Here is a 27765-nt window from a genome sequence, read left to right as displayed (position 1 = left end):
GCAGAGTCCGAGAGGAAGATCTTGGCCAACAGAACCTGCCCCCTTGCCCGGCACCAGCTACCCTGGGTCAGCCTGCACAGCAGAGCCAGGAGAGGCCAGGCCTTGAAAATGGTGGGTCTCGGCCTGCAGGCCCCTAGTTCTCCTTGCCTGTACATTTTCAGCCACCCTCAAGTCAGGCCCAGCAAGCTTCTGGGATAGGACTGGTCTCAGGACATGCAAAGCCAAGATCTGGAAACCAGAGCTGGGTCCACATGGGGTAGGGGTCCAAGCTCAGGCACCAGGGTCAGGCTGACCTAGGCTCAGCCCACCTTCATCACGTCCTTGCCACCTGTGACTCTCCTACCCTCTCACGAAATCTTCAGTACAAAGTACTTAACACAAGCTGGCATCGCAGAAGGGCTACACAATCATTCGGATTAAGTCTTGCGTCGTCACAGTGCAGGCTCCGAACCAAACCGACTCTGCTGTGTGACTTTATGCAAATTGCTTCACTTCTCCCAAGCTTGGGGGTCCAGCAGATTTAGAATCTGGGTCTCCTGGCTAGAGCAGCAGCAATTCTGTTTCCATGGCAACCCAGCTGCCTCTCAAGGGACCATCTGGATCACATCACCCTGGCAAGGTGCTGCCCAGGCAACCAGGTGTTTGTGTTTTGCAGTGGAAGCTCTGCTAGGTGGTAATTCCCCTCACGGGGGACAAGGTCATGGCCAGGCAGTGGCTGGAAGGGAGGTGTGGGCACCTTGGGCCAGGCCTGCTGCCCTTGCACTTCCTGCAGGCGAGAGAAACACACCTCAGCGCTTGAGAACTCTGACTTTCCTTGCAGAGCTGTTAACAGTCGCCTCTTTCTATTCCTGGGCACATTTCCTGGCTTGTTGAGGCTGGCCAGGTGGGAAACACTGCCTGGGGCAGGACTCCTGTAGGGAATTCCAAAGAGCCCAGTCTCACCTGCTTGGGATGAAGAGCTACTATTGTCTTCTGGCTGCAAACAGAAATCACTGGGGTGGGGAGGGGGAGTGAAATGAGGAGCCTGCCTTTCAAACAGGCACATAATTATGACAGCAGGAACTCAGTGCAAAGGATCAGCTAAATTCACCCCTTCAACAAGTGGGCACGGGCGCATGGTACATGCAGACGTGGTGATGGGCCCTTGAGTAACCCTGGAAACTGTCTGGGCCCTCAAGGAGCTCACAGGGACCCCAAGTGCTCAGGGGAAGGGTAATGTCAACAGACCCACAGCAGCAGAGGGTGAAGCTGAGCCAAGACAATGAGGTGGAACCCCCTGGGGCCAGCCCCTGGCAGCCCCTCCCAGCCCATGGGGTTGGGCAGTTCAGAGGGACCCTGCTCGCTGCCATCACTTCACGAAGGGGGGGCCCTGGGCTCCCAGGACAAACAGTCCCTGAGACAGAGGTCTAGCCCCTTTCCAGATGGGGAAGCCAGGGCTCCGAGGAGTGAGGAGTGAGGTCGCGCCCAGGGTCGGCTGCTGCAATCCTGGTGGGCTGCCTGGGAAAGCTCCATCCCCGCCCCCAGACCCCAGGCCTCTGTCTAAGCTGAGGAAAACAGTCCTCCCCGCCTCTGTCCTTCTTTCTCCCTCCCTCCCCCTTTCCCTCCCGGTCCCCCCTCCTCCCACTCCACCAGCTCCCTCTCTCCTTCGGTTCCTTTGTCTCTCCTTTCCCCTTGGGACCGCAGCTCCATGCGCCACTGGGCCCGCGGGCTGCAGCTCCGCCCTGCCCAGGAGCCCTGCCTGAGCCTGGGGTGCAGCCAGCCCCCTCCAGGCCGCGGGGGCCCTGGCACAGGTACAGCACCCGGGTCCTGCCCCAGCCCAGGCCCCAGAAACGCCGGCTGCCCCCTCCTGCCCCCCTCCTATGTACCCTCCATACCCTCCACCGAGGAAGTGACATAATTGCCTGTATTCCCATTTCCTCCAGGCTCCCCACTCTCAGATGTGTGCCCCAGATGTTTAGACTCACTTCCTCCCAATTAAGCGTCTGCCAGGAGGCCGGGAGGCGAGGGGCCGCGTGTGCCTGCACACTGGGGCTGGGAAGGAGAAAATGGGAACCTGCCCTCCCCGGGACCACCGGGCACCCAGGGCTACTGGGCTCCGTGGGGAAGCTGAGGGGCTGGGAGTGAGGCCAGAGGCCCCTGGGTTGGGGGCCTGCCACCCACCCAGCTGCCCTGGAAGCTGGGTACCTAGGGGGGTCTCCCGGGGGAGATCCTTGGGCTCAGCCCCAGGGGGATGGGGCTCCTGGGTCTGGTTCTTCTCCTCCCAGGTAAGAAAAAGAAAGAGGAGCAGAAAAGTACCACCCCCTCTAAAAAGCAAGGTCAGGGAGTGGGCAGGTGGCTGCCCAGATGGGGTCTGTTTCCTCTGAGCCACTGGTGCCCTCGGCCAAGGCTGGGCCTCAGCGTCTGGTCCCAGGCTCCCTCTTTGTACTAAAAAGGTCACTGGGTGTCACAGTCCCGTGTCCACGCAGCCAGGTGTCACACAAAGAACAGTGGCATCCAGGTGGAATAAGAGCCCATGGCCACCAACGGGGCAGCTACTGCACAGGGTGCCACCTGGGGCCATGGGACACTCCAGCCCAGAACCAGTGGGGTTTCCAGTCCTGTGAGAAATCTCCTGAGGCTGTTAATGTTGAGACCACCCTTTCTTTAAGACCCAGTGCTAGCTAGGCCAGCTGTGACAGAGGGCTGGCTCCCAGGGGCCAGTGGACAGGCATGGGCCTTGGATCACCGGGGACCCAGCCCAGGACAGATGGACCCATGACTCATGGAAGAAGGAAGGGTCAGTCTGCAGTTTGTGGGATGTTCACTGAATGCAGAAAGGGGCCTCGGGCTGTGTCAGCAGGGAAGGGTCCTGTGGAGCCCCTGAACTGGGCTGAGGGTCAGAGGGCGGGGACACTGTGAGGCAGAGAAATTACCCATATGGGAAGTACCCAGCATTCAGGCAGGCCACCCCGGGCTTGCATCCTGCTCCCCTGCTTTCAAGCTGTGCCACTTTAGGCAACTGGCATGACCTCTCTGGGCCTCAGCTGTGGCATCAGGAAATGGGGTAACCGTACCTCCCTGCCAGGGTTGTTTGTGTTGGGGTGTTGAGGGTCAGATGGGATGATATGGGGTGGGGCGGCTGTGCCTGTGTGTGTGGTGCAAACTAGGTATCCGCTTGCCAGGTCCCAGTCACAGGCAAGCCAGGTGGGTGGATAGCACACTTCCCACCCAAAAATCAGCTGTCAGAGGAAGAAGGCCAGGTCAGGGAGGGGGCTTCTGTTTGTTGGACAGGAAGGGGAAGCAGGCCAATGGTGCCCTTTTGGAGAACACGAGGTACATATAATAATAAGGAATGTGTGTAGGGGCGCCTGGGTGGCTCCATTGGCTAAGCAGCTAAGTGTCTGCCTTTGGCTCAGGTCATGGTCCCGACCGGGATCCTAGATCAAGCCACCGGGCTCCCTGCTCAGAGGGGAGGCTGCTTCTCCCTCTCCCTCTCCCCACCCATGTTCTCTGTCTCTCTCAAATAAATAAATTATTTGAAAAAAATAATAAGGAACGAGTATAAGCAGTAAGCATCTATAGTATTGTTTTTAGCACTACTATTACTTTCAGACGTGGATGTTGGAGTGCGGAGGGCTTTGGGGACCACCTGGCCCAACCCCCTGTGTTTATCCCAGAGGAGACTGCCATGGAGAGAGGGAACAATCTTCCCACCATCCTCCTCGTGCCCGGGGTGGGGCTGGCGTGAGACAGTATTTACCACTAATACTCTTTTTGTTACTACTAGTAGCACCATTACTCCCACGACAGCTGTAATTACTGCTCATGCTACCATTATCAGCACTACCGCACTAAACCTCTCTAATGCTATCATTTCTCTCCTACTAAGTCAATTAAAGAGTTAACTTTTATTGAGTCTTGACCACGTTCCAGACGCTGGGCAAAATACTGCATGTGCATCCTCTCATCTTCATAGAAATTTTGAGGAGAGACTCAGAGAGGTGAGTTACTTGCTCAGGGCCACACAGCTAGCCTGTGGCAGGGCTAGAATTAGACTCAGGCCGTCCCACTCCAGACCTGCACACTCGGGTACCAGGTCAGATGCCTTCTAGAAGGAGAAAGGATGCTAGAGAAGCCCAGGGTCCCAGAGGCAGGGAGGCCTGATGTGTTTCCAGAGCAGGGCTGCCTTGTGAATTAGCCCATTGAGAGCTGCCCTGGTGGAGAGTCTAATAACCTCTCTCTTGCCTTGTTTCCCAAAACCTGAAAGTCCAGCTTTGAAATTCAATGGGTTTTCTTTAGATTTAAGTACTTGTCTCTCTGTATATTAAGTACTTGTCCCTGGCTTGTTTGCTCTGGGGTTTGGGGACCCCGGTGTGGGGCAGTGAGGCCAGGTCCCAGACTCGGGCAGCCCCGCCTTCCAGTTCTGGATCTGTTTGCAAGCTGGGTGACTAGGCCTGTCCCTTCGCTCCAGGGCCTCACAGGGTGGCCGTCTGTCCATCCGTCTTGGAGTCCACTAAGTCTGGAGGGTGTGTCTGCCCTGCAGCCTCACTGTGATTCTGAGGGACTCCTCGGACAGCCCGGGTGCAGGACAGCCTCCTACAGATGAGACCCCACCCCCACCCCACCACCCAGGGCCCAGGCCAGTGATGTCAGGAAACCAACACACTCTGTCTGCAAAAGACCCGGAATTTAGAGGTTTTTCAGCCACTCATTGGGCCACCACTGCGTCCCAGGCCTTAGGCTGGATGCCTGGGCACAGGGCGAGTGATGCAGGTATGCTCCCTGCGCGCTGGGAACTTGACTTGGTAGAGAGGACAGATTTGGAATAAACACCCTCCAGTGACGATGTCATGGTGATCAGCCGAGAGGCTTTCTCGAGGAAATGACCCTAGCAGGAGAAAATCTGCCCAGAGAGGAGGGCAAAGGAAAGGCATTTCAAACAGAGGGAACAGCATGTCAAAAGCCTTGGGTGCAGAAGCAGTGTGGGTTCAGATCTCCTCTCTTCTTTTTTCCAACTTGATATCCCTGCACAAAATGCTCTGGGCCTCGGTTTCCTCACCTGTAGAATGGGAACAATGCCACCTGCCTCCCAAGGTTCCGAGCAACTGAGAGATTAAGGAATATGAAGGTGCTGGTGTCTAGCACTGCTCCCCTGAATGCCTAAGGAATCTGGAAGCTGCCACTTGGCTCCTGGCTTCCAGTCACCCCTCGACACTCGAGGCCCCTGTCAGTACTGGTTGTTCCTCAGCGCAATTAGGTAATTAGGCCAAATTCAATTACACACCACACTCCCAGGTCTGTCTGGGGCCCGAGGGAGGCGTGGGCTCCCCTTGCTGAGGGGGAGCAGCGGAAGCGCTGGCTTGGTTCCCAGGGCTGTGCCTTCTTCCCATCCATCCCAGAATACTGCCTGCATTCTGAGTGGGGAAACTGAGTCAGGGAAAAGGAAGTGCTGCTTGGCTCCAAACCATCACATCCCCAGAGGTGAGATCTCTGGGCTCATTTCTTTCCCTCCACCCCTCCAACTCAGGCTGTTGGCTCATGGCTTGCCCCGCCTTTCAGATTCATCAGAGGTCCCAGCTCCTCATCCCTCTAGACAGGCCCTCAGAGTGGTGGCAGGGTAGGGTTCAGCTTCTGTGTCACTTCTGGATTTGTGGCCGTATCCCCTGCCGGCTGCAGGCAGGCACCCAGGCACTGTTCAACACTGTTTGGCATTTTGGGTTTTTGCAGTGAGCCTACCTCCAAGGAAGCTGGGCAAGCCAGGGTTTATCAGTGCCTTTAAGGGACTTGCTGGAGGCATCTAGATAAGAGCAACTCAGGTTGAGAGTAGCAGAAGGACCTTCCTAGAGCTACCATAAGACTTCCAGGGCTTTGAGTGCCAATCTAGGGAGCTCAAGCTTGAACCTGAGCCTGGCAGCACTGGGGAGCCACGGAAGGTTTTCGAGAAGGTAGTTATGTGGTCAGATTTGCCTTTTATAAAACTGTAGCAGGTAGAGGGGGGACCGAGGAGCCAGAGGCAGAGAAAACAGTGTGGATGCTCTTCTGGGTGTCCAGAAAAGAGCCTGCTGGGGTGGAACTGTACCTTGTGTCGAGGGAAAGGTACAGATGCTAAGTCTCCAGCAATGCCTCTTGCCCGTGGCCAGCCCATAGCTGTGCCTCGGACGTTCCATTGGTGACTTGGGATTTGTTTTAAGCTTCGCTGTGGAGTTACTGGTTCTGAAGACTGGGTACAGCACCTTTCGGAGGAGAAAGTCTTAACTTTGGACTCATTTCATTCTACAATGAAAGGGGTTGTATGGAGTGTTTTTTTTTTCTAATCACAAAAATAATATATGCTCCTTATAAACAGTTAAGGCATACCGAACATTATAAAGAAGGTAGAGCTGAGGTGCCACTGACATGGGATAATGACTTGGTGAATAACTGTTACTCAACGAGTATTTGTTGAGCACCTACTATGTGCCAGGTCCAGAGCCACCAGGGATAGAGCAGTAATCAAAACAGACAAAATCCCTGCTCTCGCGCAGCTCAGGGTCTACCAAGAAGGATATGTGTACAGACAGACTGCACAGTTAGCGGGCCCACTACTTCAGAACTGGCTTCTTTGTCTTAAGAGGATTGTGTGTATTATAGGCACCCTGCCTGCCTTGCTCCATCCTTTATAGGTTGTTCCTGGGGAGAGGTGGGGTATCAGCTCAATTGTGACAGTTCTTCCTGGGATCTTCCCAATCAGACTTAGCGAGACCAGTGCCCCTAGTAGCAGAGAGGCCAGCATCTGCACTAGATGTCCACACTGCATGGGGAAGCTGTGTCGCAGAAAGAGACAGTGATGTGCTGTTGGCTACACAACAAGCCCCCAGCCTCTCTCCTGGCAGCATCTCTCAGCTGGGGACTTGGCCTCCGGTGGAGGGAGGAGTGTGCTGTTCCCACCTGCCAAGCTCAGCTCTGCAGATCCCGATTTCAACATCAAGCCTCCCACTCCTTGCCCTGCCCTGGCGGCCACTTTGGATTTTCCCCAGACAGACATTCCTACGTGGCCTGTCTGCTCACGTCCAACCGCTTCCCCCCCACACCCCCGGGCGCCCTAGGGAGAGGGGGGACACCTGAGACCACACGGGGGAGTGAAGGAAGCTGCCAGGTTCCTTGGGCTGCTGTGGGCTGGGTGCAAGGGGCTGGCAGGGAGTGGGCAGCGGGGACAGTGTCCTCTCACTCAGGACTGTCAAAAGAGGAAGGAAGATGAACATCACACAGGTGATGCGGGGTTCCTGATGAACTTCAATGGGTTCAGAAGGTTCACAGAGCTGCTGTATTGCTGCCCGGAACATACTGAGGTGCTTGGGCATGCTTCTCAAGCACCCATCTTCTCCTCTTACCTAGGAGAGCACCCCAGAGCAGAAATGGCCACAGAAGCCCTAGCCTACTACTCCTAAGATTCCCTCTGCATTTTCTCATCCTCAGTGTACACACCCCAGGTGACAGGTGCTCACTACCTCCAGGGCAGTCCTGACTGTCCTTCTGAGCCCAAATTCGATGCCCCCACCCCACATTCTTGATGTGCATGACCCCCTATGGATGAGGAAAGGAGCCGAAGTGTCCAGAGTCTGGCCCCCAACGTCCCTGTGAGGAGCAGGAAAGGAAGACATAGTGGTGCAGACCCTCCACATCCAAATCCCATCAGCTCAAAAAGAGGCAGCTGATGGACAAAAACCCTTTAGAACAGTAGGCCTTCAGATCTGTCTAGCACTTTACAGTTTGGAGCACATGCCCTTGACCGTATACTTGGTGGGAACCAGTGTCGGTAGACATGGCTTGAGGCTCTGGAACAAGCCAGATGTCTTAGGCCTAGTCCTGGCTCTACCACTAATTTCTCGTGGTATTGCCGGAAGCCCAGGCCCCTCTCTGAGCTTCGGTTCCCTCATTCCAAGTGAGGCTAGGGGCTCTTTACTCCAGCGCCAAATGAGTTGATGATCCCAAATGGTCAAGTAGAGGCTCTACAGGCAAGGGGCTGGCTGTAACAGGCTATGCAGACTCAGGGGGCACCGTGGGGTCGGTGGTTGCTGGAGCAGCCTGCGTTCAGCTCCACGGCCCCCCAGCCTTGGGCCAGACTGTGTGCGTTGCCTTATTAACCCCTTCCCTGTCTGAGCTTCATTACTCCGTCTGCAAGGCAGAGGGCATCCTCCCGGGGCCTGCTTGAGCCTTTGTCTGGGGAGTGTCAGGAGTGGAATTTGGCTGCTCCCGGCCCAGGACTGCCGGAGATGGGGAGAAATGCTGCAGAGGCAGGGAGGCAGACAGCTTCAGCGGGAAGGGAAATTGCCTTTCCAACTGCAGGGAGCTTATGTCAATCCAACCCAGGGGCCGTCCGGAAGCCCCCTGTCAAAGCTGTGTCCTGGGAGAAGCAATAAAACCCCAGGACTGCTGAGGCACGGACATTCGAGCTGCCTTGGCTGGCCCTTCCCTTCAAAGGCAACTCCAGAAATCAATGGAAAGAGATTCATTAGAGGCCTGGGTGGCGAGCTCCCCACCACCTCCGGCGGCCCCTTTGTTAGCAGGCCTGGGCCTCCTGTCTGAACAGGCTGCCTCCGCTGAGAAGCCACCCCGTGTTCTCCCAGACGGTGGTTCGGGGCCTCATCTCTGGACGGGCGGGCAGGCGCCTCCCGTGCACTCAGTCACTCCTTGACTCATGCATTCATTCAGGCAGCTGGTTCTTGATTCGTTCCTACAGCAGAAACCTGCATGTGCCTGGCATCCTTTAGATCCTGTCCACGCCACACATACACAACAGACAGAAGTCGCTGTTGACGTGCAGCTTGCCTTCTGGCCAGGACACAGCGTTAACGAGAGAAATAAGCAGTCACAAATGCAAAGGGGCGAGGGAAGTCAGGAAAGAGTGGGAGGAAGTGTGGGGAGGGGCTGCCTTTGTGGCAGAGGAAGGCTGCCCGAGAAGGGGTCACCCGAGCCACGTCCTGGTCCTGCAGGAGGTGGGCCGTGAGCCTGGCTACCTGGAGAAGAGCATGCCGGGTGCAGCACCCCGGGCACCTGCGGTCAGAAGGCCAGGGAGGCTGGAGCCGAGTTAGCCGAGGGCAGACTAGAAGGAAATGAGGTCGGGGAGGTGACAGGGACCAGGTCACGCGGGGTCTTGTGGGTAATCGTAAGGGCTGTTGGGCTTCACACACTGACTGAGCCAGAGGCACAGCAGGAAGGGACTTGAGGAGAGGAGGGACGTCCTGTGACTTCGACTCTGCAGTGTCACGGGGCGCACAGTTTTGTTAGGGATGCCATAACAAAGTACCACTTGCCCCGCAGCTTGGACCACAGAATCGCAGGGCGCTGAGGGCCAGAGTCTGCCCCAGCTGAGATCAGGGTGTCGTGTCAGCAGGGCCGTGCTCCCTCTGAACACACTAGGAAAGGATCTGTCCCAGGCCTCTCTCCCAGCTCGTGGCACCATGACGCCATTACCACTAGGCATACTTCCCCCTGTGCGTGTGTGTCTCTGTGTCCAGATGTCTGCTTTTTATAAATGGACATCGGTCCTATGGGAGTAGGGCCCACCCCAATGACCTCATCTTAACTCAATCATCGGCAAAGGCCTATTTCCAAATAAGGTCACACTCATGGGTAGTGGGGACGAGGACTTCGCATCTTTTGGGGGGGATAGAGTTCAACCCACAGCATCACAGCACACACTTAGCTTCTCAAGAATTATCACCGATACCTCCTTTGGTCGCCCTGAGGACCTGGTGTTAGGTGCTTTCACTGCCGTCGTATGAAGGAGGAGATACCGGCCCAGGAAGCCTAGGTGACTTGTCCAGGGCCACCAGCTAGTCAGTACTTGTTTCCTGAGCCTCAGCCTCCAAATCCACAGCTCCTCAGCTAGCAGGGACATGGCCAATTCCTTCCTGTCTGCCAGCCTCTCTGCCCCAGTAGCATGGGCAGACAGCCTAAGGGGGTGGCCCCCTTCCCAGCTGAGCAGCTGAAGGACAGACAGCTCTTGGAGACTGAAGCTACTGGACCGCCCATCTTGTGCCTGGCTCCTGGGTTCCCTCCCCTATCTCTGTTCCTTTGGCCTGGCAGGAGGCTTTCCTGGGTCCCCAGTAACCTTGCAATCGTCAGGGCCTCTCAGAGGTGCCAAGTGGAGGTGTGGGGCAGGGGTGGGTTTTGTTTTCTGAAAAAAAAAAAAAAATGATGATAAGATTTGGGCAGAAGCCAAATACAGCCTTCTGGGAATGCAGTCTGAGTCTGGGCTGAGGGCCCTGCTGGGGGAGAAATCCAGGAAGGGGGGCGGGGTACAGGGATAGGAGGTTCTGATCCAGGCAGGTCTCATTCTCCACCACCACCCCAGCCTCCCCTTGGGTGGGGCCTGGCCAACCAAGATGTCAGGTGCACGCTTACAATCAGACGGTAAATAGAATAAAGAAACACAAAGAAAATCCTTCTGTATGTGTAATGTGGTTTGGTGTGCTGGAAGCAACAGAGAACAAGAGTCATATAGCTCTCATCACTCCAGCTCCCTGGAGTGACCTCGATGGTCACTGTCTTCTGGATCTTCAAGTCCCATCTTAGGAATATAATATGACGGTTCTGTGCAGACTTGGCCAAGTGGTTTAAATCCTTCTGGCGAGTTGTCCAGACCTCCCTGTGCCTCAGTGTTGTGGTCCGTAGAGTGGGAATAATAATCACACCTTGTTAGAGGGTAGGGACCACATGTTGATATTCAGGAAGTGCCTGGAACAGCAAACAGCCAGTCACCCACAGTTAGCTCTGTATGATTAGGAAACAGGAGAGGCCTGGATCCAGCTCAGGGGGTCCCACTGTTTCCCAAGTAGGAGTGCGCCCTCCCGCTGCCCCCACGTGTGGGTGGGGTTCTGAGGCCTGGCAGGGACACCTCCATTGGCTGGGTTGCTGGACTTCCGTCAGTGCCTTCCTTCCTCAGGAGTGTGGGAGTAGAATCGAGGGGATGGACCTGGGGGAAGGAAGAAGGGAAAGGGGACAGAGGGAACAAGCATTATCAAAAGCCATGGGAGTTGGTGCCCTGGCCCCTCAGAAGTGGGCAGGAGAAGGTCTCTGGAAGGCAAAGGCCCTGAGTCGACCCCTGCCCCCAGTGCAGTTGCTTGAGCCTTCCTGGGCCAGCCAAGCTGGCAGTGAGGCAGATGCTCCACGACCTGTTACCCCAAGTACATATGCATTCCTTATTGATCATTTTGGACACCAAACTTCTCCATGGGTCCTGAAGTGGGCCAGTTGCATGAAGGTGGACAACCCAGGCAGCTCCTAGGTCCTCTGCCCACGCCGGTCACACTCATGTAGACACCGGCCCCGGGCCTCCCTGGCTATTTCATCCTCCCTCTGAGTGCTCCAGCCTACATGGGTGACATCTCTGAGTCATCAGGATCCTTGCTGAGACCTGCTGAATCAGCAGGCCCTGCTTGAGAAAGACCCAGCTCTTGAGACGGGAAGGCCCAGAAGAGCCACCCATTGGGCTCATTGTTCTGCCTCCCCTCAGCCTCGGTCGGTCAGTCGGAGGGAGCTTGGCTTTTGTCTGCCCCCCAGGCCTTGCACACAAAGCCTTGCTGGAAGCCCTGGGGGAACATACCTCCTGGGTGGCTCTGCTCTTTCTGCTCTTTCTCTCCTTACGGGCCTGGGCCTGGGCCTGGGCAGGGATGGGATCCCGAGCGGCCCTGCCCCCTGTAGGGTAGCCAGGGAGCCCAGGATGATGCTTTTCCTGCACCCCCAGGCACAACTGTGGTCCCCTCCCCCCATGGTCCTGCAGGAGTGGGTTCCGCATGACAGGTTTCCCCAGCGAGGGGAAGAATCCTCCGGAACGAGCTGCTGCTGCCTTCCTGGCTGCAGCGCTGTGATTTATTGGCGGCTCTTCCTCGCCAGGGCCCATGGCAGGAGGAGTTCAAACACCCGCAAGAAAAGCCACCCGCTATTGATCCCCACATCAGGCTTCCCAAGCGCTCGCGGGCATTCATCAAGGAGCCAGGGCACTGGGGCCGCAACTCTCCTTTTCTCCCTTTTCTTCTTCCTTTCTTCTGCCTCCCAAGTCATTTCCCCCCGGGCTGTGCCCCCCTCGCCGGGGTCACTCGGAGAGCTCGCCGAGTGACTGCCGGCAGAGGTGGAGGGCGCCTTTGTCTGCGGCCCCTTTCCTGCAGATCCTTATCAAGGCGTGCGCCCAGGGGGTGGAGCAGGCCACTTTGGGCTCGGGCTTTTGAGCAGATCTTTGGAAGTTGGAGCCACGGAGTTGGAACGTCAAATGAGGAGTAAGCCCTTCTGAAGCAGGAACTGGTTACAGTACCCGTATTTCTGTATACTCGGGACCTGTGGTATTAATAAGAGCTCACTAACCTAGTGGGCCTGATAGGGCCTTGCGGGCCTGGAAATTAGCATGTGAAAACCCCAGCTCGGGCCGGAGGCCTTGTGTGCCGGCTGGGGAAGGGATGCTTGAAAACAATTTGTTTTCCTGGTTACGTAAATCTGCTCCAGGATAATATTTTCTTTTCTTTTCCTTTTTTTTTTTTTTTTTTTTTTTTTTTGGCTTACCTGGAGAAAGTCAAAAACAATTGGTCCCAGCCTGAGGAATTTAAATAAGCATCTTAATGCTTTTCTCCCACCCTGTCCTGGCGGAACTGGGAGGCTGAGGAGGCGGACTGGTGGGGCTGTCTTACTAGTTTTCAGGCAGTGACGCCAGGTCTGTGTCCCTCTGGTATCAACCTCAGCTCCAGTCTGCCAGATTCTGGCTCAATGGACAGGAAGTGGTTTTTCTGAACTCAGTGGTACCGGCTACTTGGTACCAACACATACAGGGAATTTCAAGAATGAACCTGGAAGTTCCAAACATTCAGGTCTTTGGTGGCTCGGCAGGCACTGAGGATCAGCAGGCACTGAGGATCAGATCCGTACAGTGAACTACCATTGCGCAGAATTGCTGGGAGGGGAGGATCCAGGAGGAGTGTATTCTGGTTATCTGAAATCTTGGCTATTTGAATTCAGGGTGATGTGACATTATGTTAAAACCAGGTTAATGTTAGAAATCTGGTTTTGAGGACTTCTGTCTCAGTGTTTCCTTCCGAAATTTGGGCCAGATTGTCAGACTCTGTCTGTTTCCCAGGGGGTCACTGGCTGAGCACTGGGCTTTGGAGAACACTGTCTAGGGGATCTGCAAGTGGGGACTGGGTCAGCCAAAGTAAGAAAGATGGGAAAGTCTTTATAGGGCCATAGGGCTCTTCTGTCTTGACATCCCAAACCCCTATGGGGCTGCTTGGGAGGGCAGAGCCCCCAACAAATATCTCACTTAAATGACTGTCCCACACAGAGACCATCCTAACCCAAAATAAGGAAGACTTCTTGGAAGAGGGGAGACCAGGGAATTCACGCAGAGCAGAGAAGTCCCTGTTTGCCTGGCTGCCCCTGGGGTTGGCCCTGCAGGAAGGGGACGCCAATTAATCTCTCTTGCAGGAAGTTAGTTCTTGTCCAAAAGGCAGCAAGTTATGAAGTATGAATTAATCTATTTAACCAGCTCCACGGAGGGAAAGCCCATGACAACTGCATTTCCAAATGCCATCCCCGAAAGTGATATTTCAAGTGGCAGTGGGTGGGATTAGAGCCTGCTAACGATTTATGTCAAACAAGGAGCAAGAATATAATTTCTAGATAAGTGATTTGTCTCAGCCACTTCCAGGGCGGGCAGGAGGACAGACGGTATGGTTTAGGGGCCAGCCAGAGGCTCAGACTGAAAAAGGAAGGGAGCATCCAGGAATATGAAGTGTAGAGCAGCAACAAAGGCTAGTGGACCCGGTCAGCTCCCCTGTGACGTCTGAGAGAGCAGGGCACAGCGGTCAGTATAGAGGAGATTGTAAAGACAGTTCTGGCTACCTTTCTTTAGGATGAAGGGTGGGGGGGAACCCCTTAGCTTCCTAGTCGTTTGACTTAGGTCACCCGAGACATTTTCACTGGCAGGTGGGTAGGGCGGGGGGGAGGGGGCTAGGAAACGTTTCTCCCGAGGGGGGGGGTGATGGTTGAGGAAAGAGGGAGGGGCGCAGAGCCCTCGGGGCAGGACGGCGGGTGGTGGGCTTCCTGGGACGGAGGGGTGGAGACGGGACGAGCTCAGCTCAGCGCCAGGAGACCTTGCGAAAGACAGGCTGGAAGGAAGAGGCCGCGGCCACCACAGGATGCACTGTCAGGAAGGCAGCAGCTCCCGGGGCGGGGCAGGGCCGAGGCGCGCACCGCAGCCGCCCCCGGCTTCCCTGCAGCCGCTGGCCGGGGGCGCAGGAACTCCCCGAAGTCGGGGGGGGGGGGGGGTCGGGCTCCGTGCACCCGCGCCCCCTGCCCCCGGCTCCGCGCTCGGGGAATCCCGGAGGAGGGAGGGGGGCCCCCAGGGTCAGGGTGGATGCCAAGTCGCCTGCCTCCTCCTCCGCCCCCCTAACCGGTTCCGAAAATCCTGCAAACCGTGGTCGCCATCCGGAGGACCCAGCGCCGCCCCGCCCCTCCCCTCCCCTCCCCTCCCCGCCGGCCGAGACCGCCCCCGGGCCGGCTCGGTCCTCCGCCCCCACCCTGCCGGGGACCCTCATTAGCATGACCGCCCGGGGGGCTTCGCTGGGGGGCCGGTGGGTGGGGGCGGGAGGCACCCCAAGCCGGCCACCGCCGGCGGCCCCCTCCGGCGACAGCGCTCCGGGAGACCCGCTCGCACGAGCGCGGCTTCCAATTAACCGCGCGGGCGGCGGGCGGCGGGCGGCGGGCGCGGGCGCGGGGGCGGGGCGGGGGAGGGGGGAGGGGGGAGGGGAGGGGGCCCTGGTCGCCGCCCCCGCCCGGAGGCTGGAGCGCCGCTCGGCGGGTCGTGCGCTCGCTCGGCGGCGGCGTGCACCAGCACCACCCCTGCGTGCAAGTTTGAAATGTGAGCTGCTGCCTCCGATCCTACTCGCTCGCGCTCCCTCGCAGCCAAGTGGCTGGGCCGGCGGCCTGCGCGCGCGAGTGAGTGCGGGCGGCGGGCGGCGGGCGGCGGGCGGGCGGGGGGGGCGCGCGCGAGCCGGGGCTCCCCGGAGACGCCGAGCAGGTCTGCGAGCCTTTCATCTTCCTCGCGCGCTCCTCCTCCTCCTCCCTCCCCTCCCCCCTCCGCGGCGCCCCGGCCCCCCGCGGGCGCACGCAGGGTGGGTGGTCGCGGCGCGCGGGCCGTGGGAAGTTTCGCCGGCGCGCCCCGTGCGCCCCCGCCCCCCGCGCGCCCCCGGCCCATCCCCGTCCCCGGGGGGCTGTCGCCTGCGCCCGGGCGCGCGGCTGGCTGCCTCCTCGGCGGCGGCGGCCCCATTAGCGGAGCCTCCGCCTGTGATTGGCTTCGCCCGGGAAGCTGGAGACGGGCGATGAATAATTGATGCGTGCGGTGCGGTAGCCGGACGGCGGCGGCGGTGGCGGGCAGCCGCGAGCGGGAGCGCGGGAGCCGGAGCGCCCTCGGAGCGGGCAGCGCGCAGCGAGCGGGCGCCGGAGCCGCCGGGGCCCCCGCGCCGCCGCCGCCGCCGCCGCCGCCGCCTTCGCCCGGGCGCGGAGCGGGGATGCAGGCGGCGCCCGCTGCCTGCGCGCAGCCTTTGTTCGGCGCCGGCTGAACCCTGCCCGGAGACGCTCGCCGCGGCCCTGAGCCGCCGGGCCGCAGCCCCCCGCGGGCGCCGGGGCGGGACCGCGGCCCGTGCAACTTCCAGGTGAGTGCGGGGCCGCAGGGGTCGGCGCCGGGGCGCCCGCGGGCCGGGCCGGGCTCCCTCCGGGCGCGGGCGCGGGGGTGAGTGTGCGAGCCTGTGTGTGACAGAGGGCCGGTGCATTGTGGGTAGCGCCGTGTGCTGCATGGTGTCAGCCCGAGGCTTGGCCGCGAGTGGCACAGGCGTGCACCGGGCCCGTTCCGTGCGCCCGCGGGGGGGGGGGGCTCGCTCCCTCCCGGCGCCCCCCTGCACCCTCCCCGAGGCCAAGTGTGCCTGTGCTCCAGCAGACATTTTACAAGGCTCCATCCTCCATCGGCTCCTCTCGCACCAATAAGAACGGGCCGGGAAGCCTTCCTAGCACAGCACCAGGCAGCGGCCCAGGGTCTTTAACTTCAAGCTGCTCCTTTGTCAGGTGGCAGCCCCGAGACCCACCCCCACGGGCGCTGGTGATGCCACCATTGCGGCGCCCTTCGGAGAGCTGGTGGGTGCGGAACAGACTTCTGACAAGTGTTTGCTGGGAAGCCGGCTGGAGAAGGGGGGGGCTTGCACCAGCCGGGAGGAAGGTGCCTTCCCCCCCCGGGTGCCCCCGAGACAGGGTTTCTCAGAAGGCAGCAGGGCCGGAAGGTTGTTTCTGGGGCCTGAGCGCATGGTTCTGGTGTCGGGGTCTTCCTAGGCTTGGTGCCCAAGCCACTAGATAGGTCCCGGTTCCCGGGGCCAACGGGAAGCCCGCTCTGAGGAGACTGGGTGAGTTCAGGGCTGTGACTTTCCCTGCCCTAACCCCTTGCACCTGCAGGGAGGCGGCGCTTCTTGAAACGGGCTTCAGGTAACTGGCATTCTCAGGGTGGGGGGCCAGGACCCCTGCCCTTGACTGTCAGGCCCAACTGCCAGGTGGGCACTGGGCATGACCGGTGGCTCTTCCAGCAGGAAGATTTTGTGAGGCAACTGGCAACGAGCTGGTGCCAGAGTGCTTCTTAATGGCCCAGCCTGGAGGCGGGGAGCAGTATGGGCCAGAAATCCTGCTGGGCTGTGAGTTGGAGTGGATACGGTGGTACCACCCTGAATGCAGGGTGACCATGATGGTGTGTAGGGCCTCAGGCCCCTCCGGTCCTGGGGCAGGATGCTCACCTCCCATCCACTACAGGGCAAAAGGCTCTGTCCCATGGCAGGGGCTGGGGGCGGGAGTGGGAATCTGAGCTGTGGGGTCCATGTGGCTACTAACAAGCCTGTTCCCCTTTTTGTGTATCAGCTAAGCCATGACTACCCCCCAACTAGCTGGATTCAAGTCCCCTCCTGAGCTATTTTTACTGTGAACTTCCTTAGTGAGAAACCACCAAACAGCAATGCTTTGGTGAGAATCTGGGTCTGAACCGGAAGCAGCAGGCTGCACAGGGTTTGCCTTGCCTCACAACGCCGTCTCCACTCCCCAGCACTGCCGCCGGGCGCCTCCACCTAGCTCCCTGGTCTCACCGGGGCCTGTGCACTCAGGGACTTGGGAGCCCCAGCTTCAGATGGGAAAACATGTGTGAAACCCCGAGACCACCCAGTAGGGGACCGAGGAGCTTAGCCGGTCTGAGGTCCCACTGGAAGGAGAGGCCTTGACTCTGGACTCCCTGAAGGCAGGGACCATAACTCCTCATCACCGTGTACCCCGGTGCCCACTGCAGTGCCTGCCAGGTGGTGGACCCTCGGCGACTTCTGTGAGGACTGCATGAGCGGGTCTGGAGCTGCTTTCCCGGCTAGGATGGGGAAGGGGACAGAGGGGCAGCAAGAGCACTTCTGGATTTGAGTTAGTGCTGTTTGAGCACCCAGCGGCCAGGTCCTGTTCAGCCCCTGGGAACTGTCGGATGAGTCCCCATTCTGGTGTCAGCCAGTCAGACTGAGAAAGGTGCCCCCACCAATACTCAGCCCAAATCCTGCCTGGGAGTTTCCTGCTGGCTCTTTCTGGGTCACACCCCAGGGGGTAAGGGTGGCAGGTGCATCAAGAACTATACTGTCCGATATGATAGCTCCCAGCCATGTGTGGCTGTTGATAAATTTCAGTGAACTAAAAGTAAAAGTTGAGTTTTCTCCTTTGTAGCAGCCGCATTTCAAGTGCTCAGCAGCCACATGTGGCTGTTCGGGTTGTAGATCGTTTCCACTGTGATAGAAAGTTCCACTGGGCAGCACTGGCCTATGAGGATGGAGACCTGAAGCAGAAGTGACGTGAGGATGCTGGTCCAGAGCCCACAGGTGTGACAGTGCAGGATGAGTCCATTCAGTAAAGTCATCTTCTGTCTTCTTAGCACCTTTTTCTGTCAGCTTCCCTGTGAGGGGAGTATAGACTGGCCAGGTATTCCCATTTAGGGTGCAAGAAAACGGAGGTTCAGTTTTGCCCAAGGTCAGCCAGCGGGAGAGGGGGGTGGCGTGAGCCCCTCCTCTACCGGTGCTCTGCCTCTCGGCAGAGGTCAGCCAGGGGGCAAGGGTGGGCAGCGGTCCCAAGAGCAGCCTTAGGCCTCCCCGAGGACCGTCTTGGTGCCTGCTAGGCGTCACTCTTGGTGAAGTCATCCATCGATCGGGCGGGAGAGCCAGCTCAGCCTCTGGTCCCCAGGAACAGAGAGTTCTGTGCTGGCAGAGCTGGGAGAGGGAGAGAGGCTCTGGGTGAGGGCGGTGTTTACCATGATCGATGCCGCTCTGGTCCCTGGGGAGAGGCTGGCTCATCTCTGCAGGGAAGGACCCCGTCGGTGGGCCCGAGGCCGAGTTCGTTAGCACCACCCCAGGGAGGGCTGTGCATACCCCAACCCAATGGGAAGAATGAGCTGGTGACTTTGGCTGGCACAAGATGCCCTTCGCTCCCTCCCTGCCAGGGCCTGCTGCCCCTCATGTCATGGGGCATTTGCTTGGCACACTTGCCCTCACTCCGCCTCCCCACCCCCCAAGCCTCAGCTGCTGGAGGAAACTCTCCCAGGGCCTGGCAGAGAAGCATCAGCCTCACGGGGGAGCCTGCTCAGGGAAAAACAAGCCCCTGCCCTGCAAGCACACCCAGCTCCTCAGGGAGCTCCCAAGCCACTAACCACAGGCAGGGAAACACAGTCAGCCCACGGCCCAGGCCGGTGAAGGGACTGCCTGCCCCAAGGTCACACAGCAGGGCAGGCCGGCATGGAGCTAGTGCCCGCTCATGGCCTGCTCCGAATCCCAGTGTGTCATTTTGAACTTGAGATTTTTTTAAGATTTAATTGTGCCTTCGGTTGTCTGTTCCAGCGGTGAGGTGAGGTCACTTTGTCTCTGGCCTTGGCCCTGTGTCCCGTGGTACCTACCTCCCCCCAGCATCAGCCTTCCTGCAGCCTCCAGCCCTTACATGGCCCTGAGCTGACTCAAGGGAGGGATCTGAGAAGGGGGTGGCCCTCTGCCAGGGACCTCCGCACCCCTGGGAGACCATCTTCAGGCCCATCCGGGGGAGCTGGAGGGATGAGAGGACCTCTAACCCCATGCCCAGGCTCCCAGGCCCCGTGAGTGAGGTAGGGCGGTGTTTAAGGCCCCTGTGCCTTTCCCCGGGGACGGGGCGGCAACACCCCCAGCACTCCTGCTCCCCAGAGTCTGATGTGCTATTTGTTCTTCAAAATAGACCGACAGAGTCAGGCCCTCGCCTCACTGCCCAGAGCGTTAGACTGCGCTGCCCAGCAGCACCCAGGCAGGTGAGAAAGTAGGCCCTTTCCTTCCCTTTGGGTACCGGAACCGGGGCACTGATTTCTGCTCTGCTCAAAGCCAGCGAGCTCTCCAGCCTTCTCTGAGCCCCCTTGCCCCGCTCTGGGTCCACCTCCTGGCCCTGCCCACCTGTAGGGAAGGCCCTGCCTCCCCAGTGCCCCACCCCTGGCAGTAGTAGTGGCCACTTCCTGCCTGTTTGGTGAGAGAAGAACGGAGAGGGAGGGGGGCTTTCATCAGGATCCCCACATTCCCAGGCCCCAATCGCTTTGGAGAGTCAGTAGTTCTGAGGTAGGGCCTGGCCTCTGTGATTGGGCTTCGGTCTTGTTGAGTTCCTCCAGATAATTCGGATACCGTCGTGGAAACGTGGCTCCCAGGGCCCAGCCCTCAAGTGATAGTATCTGTGACCTGGTGCCAAATTAGCGTGAGCCCTTTGGCAAGTCATTTCCCTTCTGGGGGCCTCTGTTCTCATCTCTGTACTGAGAGCATTGCTCTGTGCCTCATCTCTAGAAGGTAAAGTCCGCTCTAGGAGTCTTGGGTGTGTGTGGGTGTGCGGGGGGCGGGGGAGACACGGGCAGAAAGCCTTGGTCCTGCCTTTGGGCGCTGCCAGCAGCGTCTGATGGTTCAGGGGAATATGAAGGCACAGCTGGGCCAGGAGGCTTGAATGGCCACAGGCCCGGGCCCCACCCCCCAGGAACTGCGGAAGGTGGAGGGGGAAATGGGAAGTCCGAGGCTGGAGTAGCCTGAAACTCCTCCCAGGTGGAACTTGGTTTTTGGAAATGGTAGGATCTGGGTCTTGGGCGCGAAGGGCAAAATGAACCAGCAGAGGGGGGATGGCAACCTTGGAGAAGGGAGGGTATCCCTTGCGATGAAGCACCAGAGTAAGCGTGGGAAGCGGAGCCATGGCTGAAGCCCCACAGGGAGCACAGATTGTATCCTGGGGGCACCGGGGAGCCATCGAAGACTCTGGATCCAGCGATGCTGCTGAGCGGCGGCCAGAGTCCATGCAGGGAAGTGGGGAGCAGCGCGAGCCTCAGTTCTGCTGCGGGAACATCCCTGCCTCTGCTGACGCAATGGAAAGCCTCCTCTTGTTGCAGGGTTCCTGTTTTGCGGTTGCCCGTGGTGGGGGGCGAGGGCAGCCAGCGCTGCTTCTGAGGAGCTCCGGGAACTTGGTGGAACTTGTCCAGACCTCCTCTTTGCGCCCTCAGCTCTGTCCTGGGAAAAAAAAAAAAAAGGATGTGTTTGTGTCTCCAGTCCCCCCGAGGCGTCACAGCCAGGCCCCAGAGGTTTTTAATCAATGTGGGCAGTTCCCTGGGGCTGCAGGGGGACAGGTGACAGGGTTATAGCCTATGGGCTTGCTGCATTTGGTCTCGCACCGACATGGTGGCGTCTCCGGTGGCCGGAGATTCATAGGCGCCTCTGTCCACCTCCCAAGAGTATAGTCTGGTTGGCAGATCCACAGTGTGCACGGAACATTCAGCAGGGTCTGGTTCGGTTCCTGTGTGCGCGGGTGGGCTGTGAAAAATTGGAGGGCCGGGGGCATGTGGGGAAGGGGCCCAGGGAGGCTTTCTTCTATCTCTCCTCCATCCTATGGCTTCTGGGCCCAACTCAAATGTCAACACCCAGGAGGCCCCCCTGGCCCCCCACCCCCAGCGTACAGAGACTCGGGACCCTGTCTCCCAGCAGCCCCATACCCTCCTTTGGATGTCCGGCACTCACCACCTTATGCCAGTCTGTTTCACGTGGTCACTTGCCCACCCAGGTGCCAGCCCCACTAAGCTGTGAGTCGCAGAACAAGACATCCATGGCTTATACCGGTGCCAGGTGCTTGATAAGAGTCTCTTAAATAAGCAGCCCAGGGCATAAGTGGGTCACAGCAAAGACAGTCACCCGGGGAGGAATGGGGAGCCCTGAGTTCCTGGCCCAGCTCTGGCTTCCCAAGTTGACCCTTGTGACGTTCCAGAGCCCTCGTCCTTCTTGGGCAATGCACCTACAGGAAGAAGCGTGGGGTTTCCTGTGCTGTCCTGTATGGCCAGTAGCCACATGTGGCCACTTAAATGTGTATTAGTAAAAATTAAGTGAACATGGATTTTCAGTTCCTCAATCACACGAGGCACATTTCAAGTGCTCAGAGCCCCAGGAGGCCAGTAGCTACCGTATTGGACGGGGCAGTGGTTGGACGTTTTCCACCATCACAGTGCCGTTGGACAGAGCTGCTCCTGCGGGCCTCAGAGCGCCTCTGTAGCTCTCATGGTGGCTGTCTGAGGGGGGTGGGGTCCCGAGGCCTGCCTCCCTGCCAGCGGTTCCAGGAGCTACTCCTACCCCATATCCCCCTTGCTCAGGGCCCCAGACTTCCCCTCCGTCCTTTCTGTGAAGCATAGGGTCCCAAAGGACCTCCCTGCCCCATCCCCACTGGGGCTCTCAAAATGGGGCCACAGCATCCTTCCAAAGACAGCGTCGGGGAGTAATTATGAAACCCACATCTGTCATTTACTGGGTGACTTTGGGTAAGTCACTTAACTTCTCTAAGCCTGTTTCCTGGTCAACAAAATAGAGCTGCCTGTGTTTGCCTCTGCCTGGCAGGGTGGCAGTGGGGAGTCAGCGAGACGGGGTGGAAGGCGCGGTGCTTGGTGTCTGGCACATGGGATTGCTCAGTACATGGCAGCTTTCATTACCATCAGGTTGACTTAATTCCCTCAAGGTCTACATTTAGCTACCAAGCCAGCTGGCCTTTTGGTTTCTCCCGAATTCCTGAGTCTGAGAGACGGGGTTCTTTCTTGTCCCAGCTCCACCTCGGGCCTCAGGGTCCTCATCTCTGAGATGCTCCTCCTGCTGTGCGTTGTGACCAGAGACCTGGACTGTGCAGTCTGGAGGGTGGGGCTCTCCAGGGGCTCATGCCTCCTGCCTGACCTCGGTGATGGGAGATCCGGGGAGGGCCAGGGGGAGACAGAGAGGGTGTGAGTGTCCCTGCCACTCGTCCGTCCTGATGGGAGACTGAGTGGGCCACTATGTGTGTCCCAGCTCTGCAGGAAGTGTGCATGGGCCCGCACCCATACCCACTTTCATTTCCCTCCTGGGGAAGGAGCTGCAGATCTATACCTTGGACTCCTGAAGCCCCCTGGGAGACTTGCACAAGAATCTCTCCGAGCCCTTGAAGCCCACTAACCGTTTGCTGGAACCTGTGAGCCCCCAGATTGTGTGGGTTGTGTTTTCTGGGCAGAGTGCCCCATGAGCCATGCCATGTTGACATGGCTCTTGGAATCACAGTAGCCCTGAAGAAGGTAGGCTGACAGGTGAGGCCTGTGGGTCTGGGCCTGGTTTCCAGGGGTCCAAAGGGCTTCTGGAAAGGCACTCAGTGCCTTCGTCCTGGAAGTTCTAGGAGCTGGGGTGAGATCCCAGAGCCTTTGTGCTTGGTGCTGGACCCTGGGCAGCAGGACGACACTCAGGCCCGGCCTTGGGGAGTAACAGCAACAAGTCTCAGGGAACAGACTGCGTGTAGGAAGGGTGCGGGGGCATCTGGGGTGGACGCCCAGACAGGGGCTTCCCGGGGATTTGTCTCCATGGGGAGTGGTAGAGGAGGTGAGGGCTGGGCATTCACAGAGGGGGTTCCACAGTACGAGGTGGGGGGTCAGGTGGGAGGGGTGTGGCCCTCCTGCTCCCCCTATTGTGGGTTGACAGCTGTCAAGTCCTCAGAGTCACCCTGCTGAGCCTTGCCCACCAGCATCTCCCCCAGCCCCTCTCCTGTCCCTTCCACACTGGGACTGGAAGGGACGTACTCCCAACCCTCCCTGCACCTGTTTCCTCATCTGCAAAATGGGGGAATAGTGCCCCTCTCACAGGGTTATAGGAGGATTAAGGAGTAAATTCCAGCTGCAGCTTTTTTTTTTTAAGACTTTATTTATTCATGAGAGACCCAGAGAGAGGCAGAGACGCAGGCAGAGGGAGAAGGAGGCTTCCCCTGGGAAAGCCCGATGCAGGACTCGATCCCAGGACCCAGGGATCAGGACGTGAGCCGAAGGCAGATGCTCAACCGCTGAGCCACCCAGGCGTCCCCCATCTGTAGCTTTAAACACAGTGCTACGACCGAGTCAGCCCTGAGTGAACCATAGCTCTCCTCGCTGCCCGGTCATGGGTGTCCTTGGATTCGTGCAAGGCCCGTTCCTCCAGGGACGTATCCTCTCAACCCTCCACTGCAGCCCAAGCCTCTCAGAAAGCTCCCCGCCTTGCACCCGCCCTTGTGCCCGCGTTGGGGGCGGCCTCACTCCAGTACCAGCCCTGAGCCGGTGAGCATGCAGAGTGCCCACCTCTCTGGTGAGCCCGAGAGATCCTGGACCAACAGCCCCACTGCCTCCCCACTCTTGGCTAGGAGCTCTGGGCTCCCCAGTGTTTGCTAAGAAGCTTGTGGCTTCTCTCTGCAGGGCTTTAGGACAACTTGCGTAACCCTCTGGGGCCTCTGCTTTTCATTTACCAACAGCGGGCCCCTAAAAGCTCTTGGGCAGAGAGCTCAGACACCCCTGTGCTGGGGACTCAGGGCAGTGGCTCTCAAAGCAGAAAACGCCCTCTCGCCTGACCTTACTGGATCCAGGGCAGCCTTAACCACTGGGCCTCCACTTCTGAATGCCCCTCCGCACCCTAGGCTGGCAGCCCAGCCCGGGAAGGGGGACGCCCACAGGTCAGCGCCAGGCTAGGAACAGGGGCAAGGGCCAAGCATCTGCTTCCCTTTGTAAGCACAGGCCCCACAGGATATGGAACCCTCCCTTCTGTCCGGGCCACTCTGACCCTTGAAACAGGGATGGGGCCTCCACCCTCTCCGTGCCCCTGCCCAGAGGCAGCCCTGGGCAACCGGGAGCATCCCGCCTGGTCAGGTCACCCTCCAGACCCAGCACCCCCGCTCCCCCCCCCGCTCCCCCACTGAGAGCTGGGCTCCCACAGCCTGCCCACCCAGGAATTAAACCTCCCCAGCATCAGGCCTGTCAGGGGCTGATAATCCTCTCAGAGCTTTGCATGGAGTTGTACCTTCTCCAAGAAATGCGATTGATGACCTGGATAAGCTCTTTGTCCTCAGGTTACAGTCTCTTCGATGGAGATTTCTTCCCAGGTTGTGGCTTACTAATTGCTCCCTCCTCTCTCCCAGGAGTGTGGGGTGCCTCCCACGGGGCCCTTGGGCTCCTGCCCAGACGGAACCCGGCCTCTGGCCAGGCCTGGCTCCCCTGGACACCTCCCTGGTCTTGGATACCTCGTACCTGCAGCCTTCCTGGCCCCCACCCAGGAGACCTGAGCTTGAGATTGCTCTCTCTGCCACTCGAGCTGCCTCGTCCTTAAAACGGGGGCACCCTCCCCCCGCAGGCTTGTTGTAACAGGAGCTTCGGAGTGTGTGCAGGCGTCCTGTGGAGGGCACGGGATGCATGCCCTCCGTGCTTGTGCGCTTACTAATATGCTCGCCTGTGACCCTCGCCCAGTCCACTGTGCAGTAATTACAGCCCTCCGTTTGTGCAGGAATATTGGATTTCTTCAAGTTCATGGCTGTAGCTCATTCGAGTTTTTATGATCCACATCCGAATGGGCAAAAAAGTACACACTAATATATTTTGAATGAATGAATAAACAAACAAAGAGCTGGCTCTGGGTGGAGGACTGTGGGGAATGTAAAGGAAAAATAAAACAAAACAAAACATGGTCCCTGCCCTCTGGGAGCCTAATGTCCCCAAATGAAGATAGATCTGGAAGGCGCTGGGTGTACAGGGCCGTGGGTGTGCCTGGCACTGGAGCAAGGGTGAGCCTATTGCAGGGGGTACATGTTGCAGAATAGAAGTCTAAGATGGGATGTTTGAAAATGAATTGTGGGTTTTGCATTTGGGTATCTACACGGCATCCCCATGCGGGGGAACATGCCTGTGGGATGTGGGGGGCGTTGACAAGTCGAATGATGGTTGGATTAATGTATATGGAGGCGTTCCTGTGGAATTTGTGTAGGTTTGACCTGAACACACGGGTGTTGGGAGTGTGTCCGCGATGTAGCAGCCAGGTGGGGTGCGTGTGTGTGTGTGTGTGTGTGTGTGTGTGTGTGTGAGAGTTGACGTGTTCTCATCCCTTTGGGGCATGCAAGTGCCCACATCGTTCCTCTCGCTGTGCTGGGCAGCATAAGGGAGAGGGAAGGCAGGCTGTGTGCGGCCAGTTGCATGACCTGAGGCTAGTTACTGAAGCCCTGTGATGCTTTAGCCTCCACGTGTAGAAGCAGGATGGTAGCAGCGACCAACCTTGAGGTTGCTGGGAGGACCCGGCAAGGCCCCGTGCCTGGCACAGAGGGTGCACTTGATAAGTATTAGTTGTGCTCATCACATTCGGGGCGGTGGGGGTGGGATGGCCCCCGTCCGGCCCAGGCACCCATGACTCTGAGAAGGTGGCCCCAGATAAAGGCAGCCACTGTGCCTGGCCCTGGCCGCCCCCGCCCCCCGTGCGGGCACACCCGCCATCCCGTCAGACTGGAAGATTGACATGGACCTCTGAGAGGGGTCTCGCCCCGAGGCCTGGACATTTCTAGGGATCTTCTTCCCCCTGAGAGATGACCAAGGGCACCAAGCCCAGTGGCCTTCTCCACACATCACTCCAGGGACTCAGGGAGGGCCTGGGAAGGCTTGCTGGAGCTGACCCCAGAAGGCCTGTCTCATCCTCAGGAAGAGGACTCTGGACCCTCCCAGGCCTCAGGAAAGGGTGTTGCATGGATTCCTGGGGAAATAAGCCCTGACGGTCCACAGCTTCCGCTCTGTCTCGGGGATGATAGAAGAATTCTGTGACGACTCTCAGAGCGACTTACGACTTACGGGGGATGTCTTCGGATCGTTGGTCTCTCGGAGCACCCTAGAGTCAGGAGACTGCTGCATCCCACCCTTCATGAGAAGTCACTTGCCTCTTGGGGCCTCTACTTTCTCCAGTGTAAAATGGGGCTGTTGATGCCTGTCGTCCTTAGCACTAGGATTGACTCGGGCTGCATCTCTGCCCTGACGGCCCTGCCACTTGAGCTGGCCCGGGCCTTTTCCTGCTGAGCCTCAGCATCCTGTGGCCAGCTGTGAGCTCCCCTTTGAGCAGCTGGTGTTGGGAGGAAAGCACCCCGGCCTGGTGGCCTTACCATAAACTTCCCACCCAGTGCTCGGACTTCAGGGTGCTGTGTAAACAGAGGTCAGGGATCACAGGCTGCCCCCACACTTTAGGTTACAGGCTGGAGCAGACTCTAAAAAGGTGCTTCTACCCATGGGGTGCCTTCTCTCCCCTGTCATTACCAGCACTGCAGAAACAGGGAGATGAGGTAGGGGTCGGGCGGTGTCAGGGTGGAGCGGAGGCTCGCACTCTGGGTTTCTGACTCCAGAGCTTGAGTCTTCACCCTCCACCAGTGACCACACCTGCGGGGGTGTGGGGTCCAGACCGCGGGATGTGAGGCTTGGTGGTGACGGGCTCCGGAGCAGAGAACGGACGAGACAGTGATCCCCCGAGCTAGCCACCTAGCCGGATACGCAGCACACCCGGCGTGGACGCGTGGGCCGGCACACACACATGCACACGGCCCTTCTCACAAACACAGGCGCACGTAGGCTCCCCACCCTTGGTGTATTCCTCTCCATCTAGACAACTTGACTGCAGTTTCAATTCTCGTTTTAGCCCAACTTTGTTTTAAATGTGGAACAACTATCAACTATCACTTGTTTGTATATACTTCAGCAGCAAAGTCCCTAGGGGAGAAGCAGTCTGTTTTCTTAAGCGGAATCCTGGAAGTCCAATTAGGGAGTGATTGTTCCACTTCTAAGATTTTTCCAGCGGCTGCCTGGCATGCCCTGCTGAGCCCCTAATGAGGCAGCCGGGGCACCCCGGTTCAGAGCCCAGTCCGGCCGGGGAGCGGCCTGTGGGAGGGCCAGGCCGGGGCGAGTTCCGGGCCTGGACCCGGGCCGAGGAGGGCCCATCCTACTGCTCACCGTCCCACGGCCTCGACTGCCGTCAAGGGCAACGTGCAGGGCGGCACGGCAGAGTCGGGGCGCTCTGGGTTGAAGGGAAGCCACACCGGTAGGGCAGGGTGGCCTTCAAGCCCACGCACGAAACTTTGGAAGGCTGCTGAATGTCATTCTCCCGCCCGCCGCCCGGAGCTCACCCATGATGGGGCCGAGCTGATGAGAGCCAGGTGTGTGGGCTCCCGAGTCCGGCCTGGCAGTCGGTACCGTGGGGCCCAGGAGAGGAGGGTGCCCTGGGGTCGGGGGAGGCCTCCCTGGAGAGAACTGTGCTTGCGACAGGCGCGAGGGGGCAGGCAGTGCCCGGAGAGCCAGCAGAGGTGAGGGCGTCGGGCCTGTCGGCTCTGCGGAGCAGACACCTGATGTTTTTACCGTTGCTTTTCAGACGTTGCCCAGTGGTCTCTGTGCACTTTTGCTGGGGAAGAAGGGTGTGTGGTTGA

General features: G+C 58.8%; 1 protein-coding gene across 5 annotated transcripts in view; it reads left to right on the top strand.

The window, feature by feature from the left end:
• The window catches only part of ZMIZ1 (zinc finger MIZ-type containing 1), a 230008-nt gene that overhangs the window by 147768 nt on the left and 54475 nt on the right, over window positions 1-27765 (top strand). The window contains exon 1 of one of the 5 annotated variants that reach the window (XM_055325672.1): window positions 14818-14943. The exons of 3 other annotated variants lie outside the window; for them this stretch is intronic. The gene's annotated coding sequence lies outside the window, so the exon portion shown is untranslated. Of the gene's footprint in view, window positions 1-14817; window positions 14944-15541; window positions 15660-27765 lie in introns of those variants that run through there. One more of the 5 variants, XM_055325673.1, reaches the window with a different exon arrangement.

This window comes from Nyctereutes procyonoides, unplaced genomic scaffold (assembly GCF_905146905.1).
Source record: "Nyctereutes procyonoides isolate TBG_1078 unplaced genomic scaffold, NYPRO_anot_genome, whole genome shotgun sequence".
NCBI lineage: Eukaryota > Metazoa > Chordata > Mammalia > Carnivora > Canidae > Nyctereutes > Nyctereutes procyonoides.
This window is presented reverse-complemented; position numbering and strand designations above follow the sequence as displayed.